The sequence below is a fragment of the Nerophis lumbriciformis genome, linkage group LG01 (genome assembly GCF_033978685.3).
Source record: "Nerophis lumbriciformis linkage group LG01, RoL_Nlum_v2.1, whole genome shotgun sequence".
NCBI lineage: Eukaryota > Metazoa > Chordata > Actinopteri > Syngnathiformes > Syngnathidae > Nerophis > Nerophis lumbriciformis.
The window spans coordinates 60021407-60034399 of record NC_084548.2 but is presented as its reverse complement, the minus strand read 5'-3'; the positions used below and the strand labels follow the sequence as shown (position 1 = coordinate 60034399).

General features: G+C 40.0%; 4 non-coding genes across 4 annotated transcripts; all 4 read left to right on the top strand.

The window, feature by feature from the left end:
• Nucleotides 1–1455: 1455 nt before the first annotated feature.
• On the top strand, nt 1456–1537 carry trnas-gcu (transfer RNA serine (anticodon GCU)). Its single transcript has one exon. It is a non-coding gene; the product is annotated as a tRNA-Ser (tRNA).
• A 4561-nt stretch (nt 1538–6098) lies between these two features.
• On the top strand, nt 6099–6180 carry trnas-gcu (transfer RNA serine (anticodon GCU)). Its single transcript has one exon. It is a non-coding gene; the product is annotated as a tRNA-Ser (tRNA).
• Nucleotides 6181–7566: 1386 nt separating this feature from the next.
• trnas-gcu (transfer RNA serine (anticodon GCU)) lies at nt 7567–7648 on the top strand. Its single transcript has one exon. It is a non-coding gene; the product is annotated as a tRNA-Ser (tRNA).
• A 3913-nt stretch (nt 7649–11561) lies between these two features.
• On the top strand, nt 11562–11643 carry trnas-gcu (transfer RNA serine (anticodon GCU)). Its single transcript has one exon. It is a non-coding gene; the product is annotated as a tRNA-Ser (tRNA).
• Nucleotides 11644–12993: the final 1350 nt, after the last annotated feature.

Sequence of the window (12993 nt, the reverse complement as noted above, 5' to 3'; positions counted from 1 at the left end):
GACCCGAAAATAATACGTTACAGTAGTCGAGACGAGACGTAACGAACGCATGAATAATGATCTCAGCGTCGCTAGTGGATAAAATAGAACGAATTTTAGCGATATTACGGAGATGAAAGAAGGCCGTTTTAGTAACACTCTTAATGTGTGATTCAAACGAGAGAGTTGGGTCGAAGATAATACCCAGATTCTTTACTGATTCGCCTTGTGTAATTGTTTGGTTGTCAAATGTTAAGGTGGTATTATTAAATAAATGTCGGTGTTTAGCAGGACCGATAATCAGCATTTCCGTTTTCTTGGCGTTGAGTTGCAAGAAGTTAGCGGACATCCATTGTTTAATTTCATTAAGACACGCCTCCAGCTGACTACAATCCGGCGTGTTGGTCAGCTTTAGGGGCATGTAGAGTTGGGTGTCATCAGCATAGCAATGAAAGCTAACACCGTATTTGCGTATGATGTCGCCTAGCGGCAGCATGTAAATACTTAAGAGTGCAGGGCCAAGAACCGAACCCTGAGGAACTCCGCACGTTACCTTAACATAGTCCGAGGTCACATTATTATGGGAGACGCATTGCATCCTGTCAGTAAGATAAGAGTTAAACCACGACAAAGCTAAGTCTGACATACCAATACGTGTTTTGATACGCTCTAATAAAATATTATGATCGACGGTATCGAAAGCAGCGCTAAGATCAAGAAGCAGCAACATAGATGACGCATCAGAATCCATCGTTAGCAGTAGATCATTAGTCATTTTTGCGAGGGCTGTCTCCGTAGAGTGATTTGCCCTGAAACCGGATTGAAAAGGTTCACAGAGATTGTTAGACACTAAGTATTCATTTAGCTGCTGTGCGACAATTTTTTCGAGGATTTTCGAAATAAAGGGAAGGTGGGACACCGGTCGGTAATTTAATTTACCTTTAATTAGCATTGAGGTATTGTGTGGCAGAAGGATCGCTGTGGATTGATCACTGTCGTCCCAAAATAGTCAGAATCACCCACGTTGGCATTTCCTTCAGTTGTATCAAAGGCACAGAAGAGCATCTGTGACCAGAATGTTTCTAACACCTGTTATTTGCTGGAGGCTAAATTGCAGAGTCCTTTAAGAATGGTTTAAAGAACAGTGTTGTATATAGGTGGTTTCGCAGACCACCTCCTCTGTTCTATCATCCATGTCAAGGTTGACCTTGACGTTTTGCCTCTCATCCAAATAGGCTTCATCAGTTTGTGCCTATAGATTTAGATTGGTCAGATTAATTCCAAGGGTTGGTGCCAAAACCCCAAATATTTATACTCCAAAAACCAGGAGGGTTTAATATTTTGTTATTGTGTGACAATAACACAACACTATCTTAATTCCTTTATATGTCCATGTGGTTACATGCTGTGATGTAGACCTTGATTACAAAAAGTCTTATTTGGAGCCTCTCAGCAATTTGGACATGGAGAACAGAAGATGAGGTGGCCGAGTGGTTAAGGCGATGGACTGCTAATCCATTGTGTTCTACACACGTGGGTTCGAATCCCATCCTCATCGAGCTGTCGTTCTCTTTAGTTGGCTTCAACTGACGAAAGGTTGTGAACGCGAAGATCAGACTAACAATGCTTGACTGTGGTTACAGAGTATCACACTGTCATGTGTCAATGACTTTCTAGAGCTGAGCTGACATTACCTTACATTTCTTCATGTTTCCTCAAAATGACTTCTCAGCTTTAACAGAAAAATGTATGCTCATTTACCTAAAGGAAACCTTTTGTTGACAAAAAAAAATTTGGCGAATGCAAGTATCGATCCCGCTACCTCTCACATGCAAAGCGAATGCTCTCCCATTTGAGCTGCCGCCCATATCATCGACAAGAACAGAAATCGCATACATTGTGACATTGCTAAAATGCGTGTTTTCATTCAGAAAAATTTACCTCTCACACGTGATGACAAGGAGAAAAAGAATTAGCCCACTCTTTAAGCTTCATCTGTTGCACAAATAGACTAATAGTGTGGACTGAGTGAAACTGTTTTATTTATGCTTTGTGCCTTTTTTCCCCATGCACTTTAAAGGATGGCTGTGTTTTCTACTAGTCTAGACTGAAGCAGTTGTATTAATGTTCATGCACTTTAAAGGATGGCTGTGTTTTCTACTAGTCTAGACTGAAGCAGTTTATTTTTATTTTTGTGCCTTTCTTGTTTTTATTTGCACATTTTTGTTACTCATACGAATACGTTAAGATTGAGCCCAATTTATAGTATACTCTGGACTGAAGCTGTGGGCCTTCATTGTTTTTGTAGCTGTTGTTTTGAGGCATGTTAAAAAAAAAAAAATGCACTTTGTGAAAGTCAAACTACAGTGTTTCCCATAGTTGTAGTGGGTATCAGGAGTATTTCAGGGAGAGCATGTCCCACATTCCAAGGTGCTGTTTTGAGGCATGTTAAAAAAAATAATGCACTTTGTAACTTCAATAATAAATATGGCAGTGCCTTGTTGGCACTTTTTTCCATAACTTGAGTTGAAGTTGTTCTCTTATTTTGGAAAACCTTGTTACATTGTTTAATGCATCCAGCGGGGCATCACAACAAAATTAGGCATAATAATGTGTTAATTCCACAACTGCATATATCGGTATCAGTTGATGTCGGTATCGGTAATTAAGAATTGGACAATGTCGGAATATCGGATATCAGCAAAAAAGCCATTATCGGACATCTCTACTGTGGATCGATCACTGTCAGCCCACGTTAGCATTTCATTTAGTTGTAACAAAGGCACAAAAGAGCATCTGTGACCAGAATGTTTCTAACTCCTGTTATTTCCTGTGTCCTTTAAGAATGGTTGAAAGGACAGTGTTGTATGTGGATAATTGGTGGTTTCACAGACCACCTCCCAGTGTTGGGACTAACGCGTTACAAAGTAACGCGTTACTGTAACGCCGTTAGTTTCAGCGGTAACTAGTAATCTAAAGCGTTATTTTTTTATATTCAATAACTCAGTTACCGTTACTACATGATGCGTTACTGCGTTATTTTACGTTACTTTTTATGTAGTATCGGCTAGAAACTGAGGATCTGAGTGTGTTTTATTCCAGCGAAGCAGAGACGTGCTTCTGATTCTTCCTCTGCGCTCTCTGTGTGTGCGTGTGACTGTGTGTCTGAGTGTGGGAAGGGGAGGGGAGGGGAGGGGAGGGGGGGGGTGCGCAATACAACCGTTGGCCAACAAAAAAGTAACCACAGAACACTATACGCCTATACGGTATAGTGTTCTGTGGTTACTTTTTGGTTGGCCAAGCGGACGTGACGACAGGCTGTCCCCACTCAGATCCGCACAGACCGGGAGGGGGCGTGCCTTAAGTCCGGCTGGAAATCGGCAGAAATTTGGAGAATGGTTGTCCCAGGGAGAGGCAGTGAAATTCGGGAGGGTTGGCAAGTATGAGATATTCTCACTTCTTTTCTTTTGTCGAGCACAAAGAAAAGAACATTTTAGTTAAATGTAAGTTGTGTCTTGGATCAAAGATCCCGTCTACTGCCCAAAACAACAATTCAAATCTGCCTGGTTAGGCTCTGTGTATGTCACGTGTGCCTTCCTTAGGTGAAGCCAGCTTTACAGCTATGTTGTTGATTGATTGATTGATTGATTGAAACTTTTATTAGTAGATTGCACAGTACAGTACATATTCCGTACAATTGACCACTAAATGGTAACACCCAAATAAGTTTTTTAACTTGTTTAAGTCGGGGTCCAGATACAGATATATACTATCAAATATATACTAACATCATAATACAGTCATCACACAAGATAATCATCAGGGTATATACATTGAATTATTTACATTATTTACAATCCGGGGTATGGAATATGGAGGGGGGGGGGGTAGGTTTGGTTGGTATCAACACTTCAGTCATCAACAATTGCATCATCAGAGAAATGGACATTGAAACAGTGTAGGACTGACTTGGTAGGATATGTACAGCAAGTAGTGGACACAGAGAGAGAGATCAGAAAGTATAAGAAAAAATGTCTACATTTGATTATTTACAATCCGAAGAGGTATTATGTGGAAGGGAGGGTGTTAGTTTAGGGTTGTAGTTGCCTGGAGATGTTCTTTTAGTGCGGTTTTGAAGGAGGATAGAGATGCCCTTTCTTTTACACCTGTTGGGAGTGCATTCCATATTGAAGTGGCATAGAAAGAGAATGAGTTAAGACCTTTATTCGTTCGGAATCTGGGTTTAACGTGGTTAGTGTTAGTGTTAGTGTTAGTGTTATTATGCTGTTTGTTACTTATGTATGTTATGTTGCAGCTATTTAAAATAGTTTTGTCAATTTGTTCTGGCCTGAAATAAATTGGCCCTTTGAAACATATCTTTGTCTTTGTGTGTTGTATGTAGACCACATTGCTTAGCAGAGTTCAGTGATGCAAATGTATGTCAAGTTGTTCAACAGATTGTATTATTCTCCAGTGCAATAACAGTACTAAAATGAAGGCTAAAAGGGCATTAATGGGAGCTTTAAAAAAAAAAAAGTAGAAGAAGTAACTAAATAGTTACTTTTCAAAGTAACGCATTACTTTTTGGTGTAAGTAACTGAGTTAGTAACTGAGTTACTTTCGAAATAAAGTAACTAGTAACTGTAACTAGTTACTGTTTTTCAGTAACTAACCCAACACTGCCACCTCCTCTGTTCACTCATCCATGTCAAGACTTACCTTGACGTTTCGCATCTCATCCAAGTAGGCTTCATCATTTCATGCTTATAGACTTAGATTGGTCAGATTAAGTCCAACGGTTGGTGCCAGAACCCTAAATATTCATACTCCAAAAACATGGAGGGTTTAATATTTTGTTAATGTTGTGACAATAACACAACGATATCTTAATTCCTCTATATGTCCATGTGGTTACACGCTGTGATGGAGACCTTGATTGTAAAAAGTCTTATTTAGAGCCTCTCACCAAGTTTTGTTGTTGTTAACAGAAGATGAGGTGGCCGAGTGGTTAAGGCGATGGACTGCTAATCCATTACCTTGCCTGTCTTCATGTTTCCTCAAAATGACTTCTCAGCTTTAACAGAAAAAAATATGCTCATTTACCTAAAGGAAACCTTTTGTTGACAATAAAATAATTGGAGAATGCAGGTATCGATCCCACTACATCTCACATGCAAAGCGAGCACTCTCCCATTTGAGCTAATTCCTCCTCTGTCTGTGCCTTAGACGTGGAAATACATTTTTTCAATTCATCCAGGTCATTGTAATCTCAGGGCAGTCAATCGATCGTAACTGGACTGTTTGGTTTGTCTTATAAGATGTTTCGCTTCTCATCCAAGTAAGTTTCTTCAGTTCATGCTCATAAACTCAGACTGGTCAGATCTAGTCATAGACTTAGAAAGGTCAGATATATTTTAACGGCTGGTGCCATAAACCCAAATTCGTATACTTTAACACAAGGAAGGTTTGCCTTGGCAAGGATGGTGCTGCTCTATTGGAGTAAGAAAACAACTGTTGAGATGTAAAAAAAAATCCTACTGTCAATGCTAACAGCAATTGTTGAATTGTAACTTCCTTTATTTAGCATTGAGGTATTGTGTGGCAGAAGGATCGCTGTGGATTGATCACTGTCAGCCCAAAATAGTCAGAATCACCCACGTTGGCATTTCCTTCAGTTGTAACAAAGGCACAGAACAGCATCTGTGACCAGAATGTTTCTAACCCCTGTTATTTGCTGGAGGCTAAATTGCAGAGTCCTTTAAGAATGGTTGAAAGGACAGTGTTGTATGTGGATAATAGGTGGTTTCGCAGACCACCTCCTCTGTTCAGTCATCCATGTTAAGATTGACCTTGACGTTTCGCCTCTCATCCAAGTAGGCTTCATCAGTTCGTGTTTATAGATTTAGATTGGTCAGATTAAGTTCAACGGTTGGTGCCAAAACCCCAAATGTATATACTCCAAAAACCAGGAGGGTTTAATATTTTGTTAATGTTGTGACAACAACATAACATTATCGTAATTCCTCTATATGTCCATGTGGTTACATGCTGTGATGTAGACTTTGATTATAAAAAGTCTTATTTGGAGCCTCTCAGCAAGATGGACAATGAGAACAGAAGATGAGGTGGCCGAGTGGTTAAGGCGATGGACTGCTAATCCATTGTGTTCTACACGCGTGGGTTCGAATCCCATCCTCATCGAGCTGTCGTTCTCTTTAGTTGGCCTCAACTGGCGTAAGTTTGTGAACGCAAAGATCAGACTAACAATGCTTGACTGTGGTTACAGAGTATCACACTGTCATGTGTCAATGACTTTCTAGAGCTGAGATGACATTACCTTACATTTCTTCATGTTTCCTCAAAATGACTTCTCAGCTTTAACAGAAAAAAGTATGCTCATTTACCTAAAGGAAACCTTTTGTTGACAAAAAAAAAAACTTGTAGAATGCAGGTTTAGATCCCGCTACCTCTCACATGGAAAGCGAGTGCTCTCCCATTTGAGCTAATTCCCCCTCTGTCTGATACATAGACGTGGAAATTAAATTTTTCAATACATCAGTGTCTATGTATGTTGTCATTCATCCACGTCATTGTAATCTCAGGGCATTCAATCGATCGCAACTGGACTGTTTGGTTTGTCTTAGAAGATGTTTCGCTTCTCATCCAAGTAGGTTTCACCAGTTTATGCTCATAGACTCAGACTGGTCAAATCTAGTCTTAGACTTAGAATGGTCAGATCTATTTTAGCGGCTGGTGCCAAACACCCAAATTCTTATACTCCAACACAAAGAGGGTTTGCCTTGGCAAGGATGGTGCTGCTCTATTGGAGTAAGAAAACAACTGTTGAGATGTAAAAAAAAAAAAAAAGCAATCCTACTGTCAATACCAACAACAATTGTTGAATTGTATCTTCCTTTATTTAGCATTGAGGTATTGTGTGGCAGAAGGATCACTGTGGATTGATCACTGTCAGCCCAAAATAGTCGGAATCACCCACATTAGCATTTCCTTTAGTTGTAACAAAGACACAAAAGAGCATCTGTGACCAGAATGTTTCTAACTCCTGTTATTTGCTGGAGGCTATATTGCAGAGTCATTTAAGAATGGTTGAAAGGACAGTGTTGTATGTGGATAATAGGTGGTTTCGTGGACCACCTCCTCAATCAATCAATGTTTTTTTGTATAGCCCTAAATCACAAGTGTCTCAAAGGGCTGCACAAGCCACAACGACATCCTCGGTACAGAGCCCACATAAGGGCAAGGAAAACTCACCCAAGTGTAGAACACTGGGGTTCAGTTATCCATGTCAAGGTTGACCTTGACGTTTCGCCTCTCATCCAAGTAGGCTTCATCAGTTCGTGCTTGTAGACTTAGATTGGTCAGATTAAGTCCAACGGTTGGTACCCAACCCCAAATATTCATACTCCAAAAACCAGGAGGGTTTAATATTTTGTTGATAATGTGACAATAACACAACAATGTCTTCATTCCTCTATATGTCCATGTGGTTACATGCTGTGATGTAGACCTTGATTGTAAAAAGTCTTATTAGGAGCCTCTCACCAAGTTTTGACATAGATAACAGAAGATGAGGTGGCCGAGCGGTTAAGGCGATAGACTGCTAATCCATTGTGTTCTAAACGCGTGGGTTCGAATCCCACCCTCATTGAGCTGTTGTTCTCTTTAAATGGCCACAACTGACGAAAGGTTGTGACGTGTAGATCAGACGAACAATGTTTGACTGTGGTTACAGAGTATCCAATCCAATCAACTTTACTTATATAGCACATTTAAACAACAAAATGTTTCCAAAGTGCTGCACAACATTATTAAAAACAATTTTCAAATAGTATCCTTAGCTCCACCAATGACTGAATAAAAACATAAAATAAATACATATAAAACCAATATATAAAAAAAGAAACACAATACTGACATTACCTTACCCTTCTTGATGTTTCCTCAAAATGACTTATCGGCTTTAACAGAAAAAAGTATGCTCATTTACCTAAAGGAAACATTTTGTTGACAATAAAAAAAATTGGAGAATGCAGGTATCGATCCCGCTACCTCTCACATGCAAAGCGAGCGCTCTCCCATTTGAGCTAATTCCCCCTCTTCTGGGACTTTTAAGTGGAAATTCAAATTTTGAATACATCAATGTCTATGGATGTTCTCATTCATCCAGGTCATTGTAATCTCAAGGCATTCAATCCATTGCAACTGGACTGTTTGGTTTGTCTTAGAAGATGTTTCGCTTCTCATCCAAGTAGGTTTCACCAGTTCATGCTCATAGACTCAGACTGGTCAGATCTAGTCTTAGACTTAGAATGGTCAGATCTTTTTTAGCGGCTGGTGCCAAACACCCAAATTATTATACTCCAACACAAGGAGGCCTTGGCAAGGATGGTGCTGCTCCATTGGAGTAAGAAAAAAACTGTTGAGATGTAAAAACAAAGCAATCCTGCTGTCAATGCCAACAGCAATTGTTGAAGTGTAACTTCCTTTATTTAGCATTAAGGTATTGTGTGGCAGAAGGATCACTGTGGATTAGGGATGTCCGATAATATCGGCCTGCCGATATTATCATCCGATAAATGCTTTAAAATGTAATATCGGAAATTATCGTTATCGGTTTCAAAATTATCGGTATCGGTTTCAAAGAGTAAAATTCATGACTTTTAAAAAGCGCCGCCGTGTAAACGGACGAAGGGTGTAATACAGAGCGCCAATAATCCTTAAAGGCACTGCATTTGCGTGCCGGCCCAGGCACATAATATAAAAGGCTTTTGACACACACAAGTGAATACAAGCACTCTTGATCTATAGCCATACAGGTCACACTGAGGGTGATCGTATAAACAACCTTAACACTGTTACAAATATGCGCCACACTGTGAACCCACACCAAACAAGAATGACAAACACATTTTGGGAGAACATCTGCACCGTAACACAACATAAACACAACAGAACAAATACCCAGAACCCCTTGCAGGACTAACTCTTCCGGGACGCTACATTATACACACCCCGCTCCCCGCCCACCCCAGTACCTCACCGCACCCTGCATCCGTGTCGACAGCGAACGTCTGTTTAGTGCTGCCGCCCATATCAACGACAAGAACAGCAATCGCATACATTGTGACAATGCTGAGATGCTTGTTTTCATTCAGAAAAATGTACCTCTCACACGTGATGACAAGGAGAAAAAGAATCCGCCCACTCTTTGAGCTTCATCTGTTGCACAAATAGACTTATAGTCTGGACTGAGTGAAACTGTTTTATTTATGCTTTGTGCCTTTTTTCCCCATGCACTTTAAAGGATGGCTGTGTTTTCTACTAGTCTAGACTGAAGCAGTTGTATTAATGTTCATGCACTTTAAAGGATGGCTGTGTTATCTACTAGTCTAGACTGAAGGAGTTTATTTTTTATTTTTGTGCCTTTCTTGTTTTTATCTGCACATTTTTGTTACTCATACGAATACGTTAAGATTGAGCCCAATTTATAGTATACTCTGGACTGAAGCTGTGGGCCTTCATTGTTTTTGTAGCTGTTGTTTTGAGGCATGTTTTAAAAAAAAAAAAAAGCACTTTGTGAAAGTCTAAGTACAGTGTTTCCCATAGTTGTAGTGGGTATCAGGAGTATTTCAGGGAGAGCATGTCCCACATTCCAAGGTGCTGTTTTGAGGCATGTTAAAAAAAATAATGCACTTTGTGACTTCAATAATAAATATGGCAGTGCCATGTTGGCACTTTTTTCCATAACTTGAGTTGAAGTTGTTCTCTTATTTTGGAAAACCGTGTTACATTGTTTAATGCATCCAGCGAGGCATCACAACAAAATTAGGCATAGTAATGTGTTAATTCCACAACTGTATGTATCGGTATCAGTTGATATCGGTATCGGTAATTAAGAGTTGGACAATATCGGAATATCGGATATCAGCAAAAAAGCCATTATCGGACATCTCTACTGTGGATCGATCACTGTCAGCCCAAAATAGTCGGAATCACCCACGTTAGCATTTCCTTTAGTTGTAACAAAGGCACAAAAGAGCATCTGTGACCAGAATGTTTCTAACTCCTGTTATTTCCTGAGTCCTTTAAGAATGGTTGAAAGGACAGTGTTGTATGTGGATAATTGGTGGTTTCACAGACCACCTCCTCTGTTCAGTCATCCATGTCAAAACTTACCTTGACGTTTCGCATCTCATCCAAGTAGGCTTCATCATTTCATGCTTATAGACTTAGATTGTTCAGATTAAGTCCAACGGTTGGTGCCAGAACCTTAAATATTCATACTCCAAAAACCAGGAGGGTTTAATATTTTGTTAATGTTGTAACAATAACACAACAATATCTTAATTCCTTTATATGTCCATGTGATTACATGCTGTGATGTCGACCTTGATTGCAAAAAGTCTTATTTGGAGCGTCTCAGCAAGTTTGAACATTGAAAGCAGAAGATGAGGTGGCCGAGTGGTTAAGGCGATGGACAGCTAATCCATTACCTTGCCTGTCTTCATGTTTCCTCAAAATGACTTCTCAGCTTTACCAGAAAAAAATATGGTCATTAACCTAAAGGAAACCTTTTGTTGACAATAAAAAAATTGGAGAATGTAGGTATCGATCCCGCTACATCTTACATGCAAAGCGAGCACTCTCCCATTTGAGCTAATTCCCCCTGTGTCTGTGACTTAGACGTGGAAATAAATGTTTTCAATTCATCCAGGTCATTGTAATCTCAGGGCATTCAATCGATCGAAACTGGACTGTTTGGTTTGTCTTATAAGATGTCTCGCTTCTCATCCAAGTAGGTTTCTTCAGTTCATGCTCATAAACTCAAACTTGTCTAAACTAGTCATAGACTTAGAAAGGTCAGATATATTTTAACGGCTGGTGCCATAAACCCACATTTGTATACTCTAACACAAGGAGGGTGGCAAGGATGGTGCTGCTCTATAGGAGTAAGAAAACAACTGTTGAGATGTAAAAAAAATCCTACTGTCAATGCTAACAGCAATTGTTGAATTGTAACTTCCTTTATTTAGCATTGAGGTATTGTGTGGCAGAAGGATCACTGTGGATTGATCACTGTCAGCCCAAAATAGTCAGAATCACCCACGTTGGCATTTCCTTCAGTTGTATCAAAGGCACAGAAGAGCATCTGTGACCAGAATGTTTCTAACCCCTGTTATTTGCTGGAGGCTAAATTGCAGAGTCCTTTAAGAATGGTTGAAAGAACAGTGTTGTAAATAGGTGGTTTCGCAGACTACCTCCTCTGTTCAGTCATACATGTCAAGGTTGACCTTGACGTTTTGCCTCTCATCCAAATAGGCTTCATCAGTTTGTGCTTATAGATTTAGATTGGTCAGATTAAGTCCAAGAGTTGGTGCCAAAACCCCAAATATTTATACTCCAAAAACCAGGAGGGTTTAATATTTTGTTATTGTTGTGACAATAACACAACACTATCTTAATTCCTTTATATGTCCATGTGGTTACATGCTGTGATGTAGACCTTGATTACAAAAAGTCTTATTTGGAGCCTCTCAGCAATTTGGACATAGAGAACAGAAGATGAGGTGGCCGAGTGGTTAAGGCGATGGACTGCTAATCCATTGTGTTCTACACGCGTGGGTTCGAATCCCATCCTCATCGAACTGTCGTTCTCTTTAGTTGGCTTCAACTGACGAAAGGTTTTGAACGCGAACATCAGACTAACAATGCTTGACTGTGGTTACAGAGTATCACACTGTCATGTGTCAATGACTTTCTAGAGCTGAGCTGACATTACCTTACATTTCTTCATGTTTCCTCAAAATGACTTCTCAGCTTTAACAGAAAAAAGTATGCTCATTTACCTAAAGGAAACCTTTTGTTGACAAAAAAAAATTGGAGAATGCAGGTATCGATCCCGCTACCTCTCACATGCAAAGCGAGTGCTCTCCCATTTGAGCTAATTCCCCCTCTGTCTGATACATAGACGTGGAAATTAAATTTTTCAATACATCAATGTCTATGTATGTTGTCATTCATCCAGGTCATTGTAATCTCAGGGCATTCAATCGATCGCAACTGGACTGTTTGGTTTGTCTTAGAAGATGTTTTGCTTCTCATCCAAGTAGGTCTCACCAGTTCATGCTCATAGACTCAGACTGGTCAGATCTAGTCTTAGACTTAGAATGGTCAGATCTTTTTTAGCGGCTGGTGCCAAACACCCAAATTCTTATACTCCAACACAAGGAGGCCTTGGCAAGGATGGTGCTGCTCCATTGGAGTAAGAAAACAACTGTGGAGATGTAAAAAAAAAAAGCAATCCTACTGTCAATGCCAACAGCAATTGTTGAAGTGTAACTTCCTTTATTTAGCATTAAGGTATTGTGTGGCAGAAGGATCACTGTGGATTAGGGATGTCCGATAATATCGGCCTGCCGATATTATCATCCGATAAATGCTTTAAAATTTAATATCGGAAATTACCGTTATCGGTTTCAAAATTATCGGTATTGGTTTCAAAGAGTAAAATTTATGACTTTTAAAAAATGCCGCCGTGTACACGGACAGACAGAGCGCCAGTAATCCTTAAAGGCACTGCATTTGCTTGCCGGCCCAGTCACATATTATAAGAGACTTTTGACACACACAAGTGAATACAAGCACTCTTGATCAACAGCCTTACAGGTCGCACTGAGGGTGATCGTATAAACAACTTTAACACTGTTACAAATATGCGCCACACTGTGAACCCACACCAAACAAGAATGTCAAACACATTTTGGGAGAACATCTGCACCGTAACACAACATAAACACAACAGAACAAATACCCAGAACCCCTTGCAGGACTAACTCTTCCGGGACACTACATTATACACCCCCCGCCCCCCCACCCCAGTACCTCACTGCACCCTGCATCCGTGTCGACAGCGAACGTCTGTTCAGTGCTGCCGCCCATATCATCGACAAGAACAGAAATCGCATACATTGTGACATTGCTAAAATGCTTGTT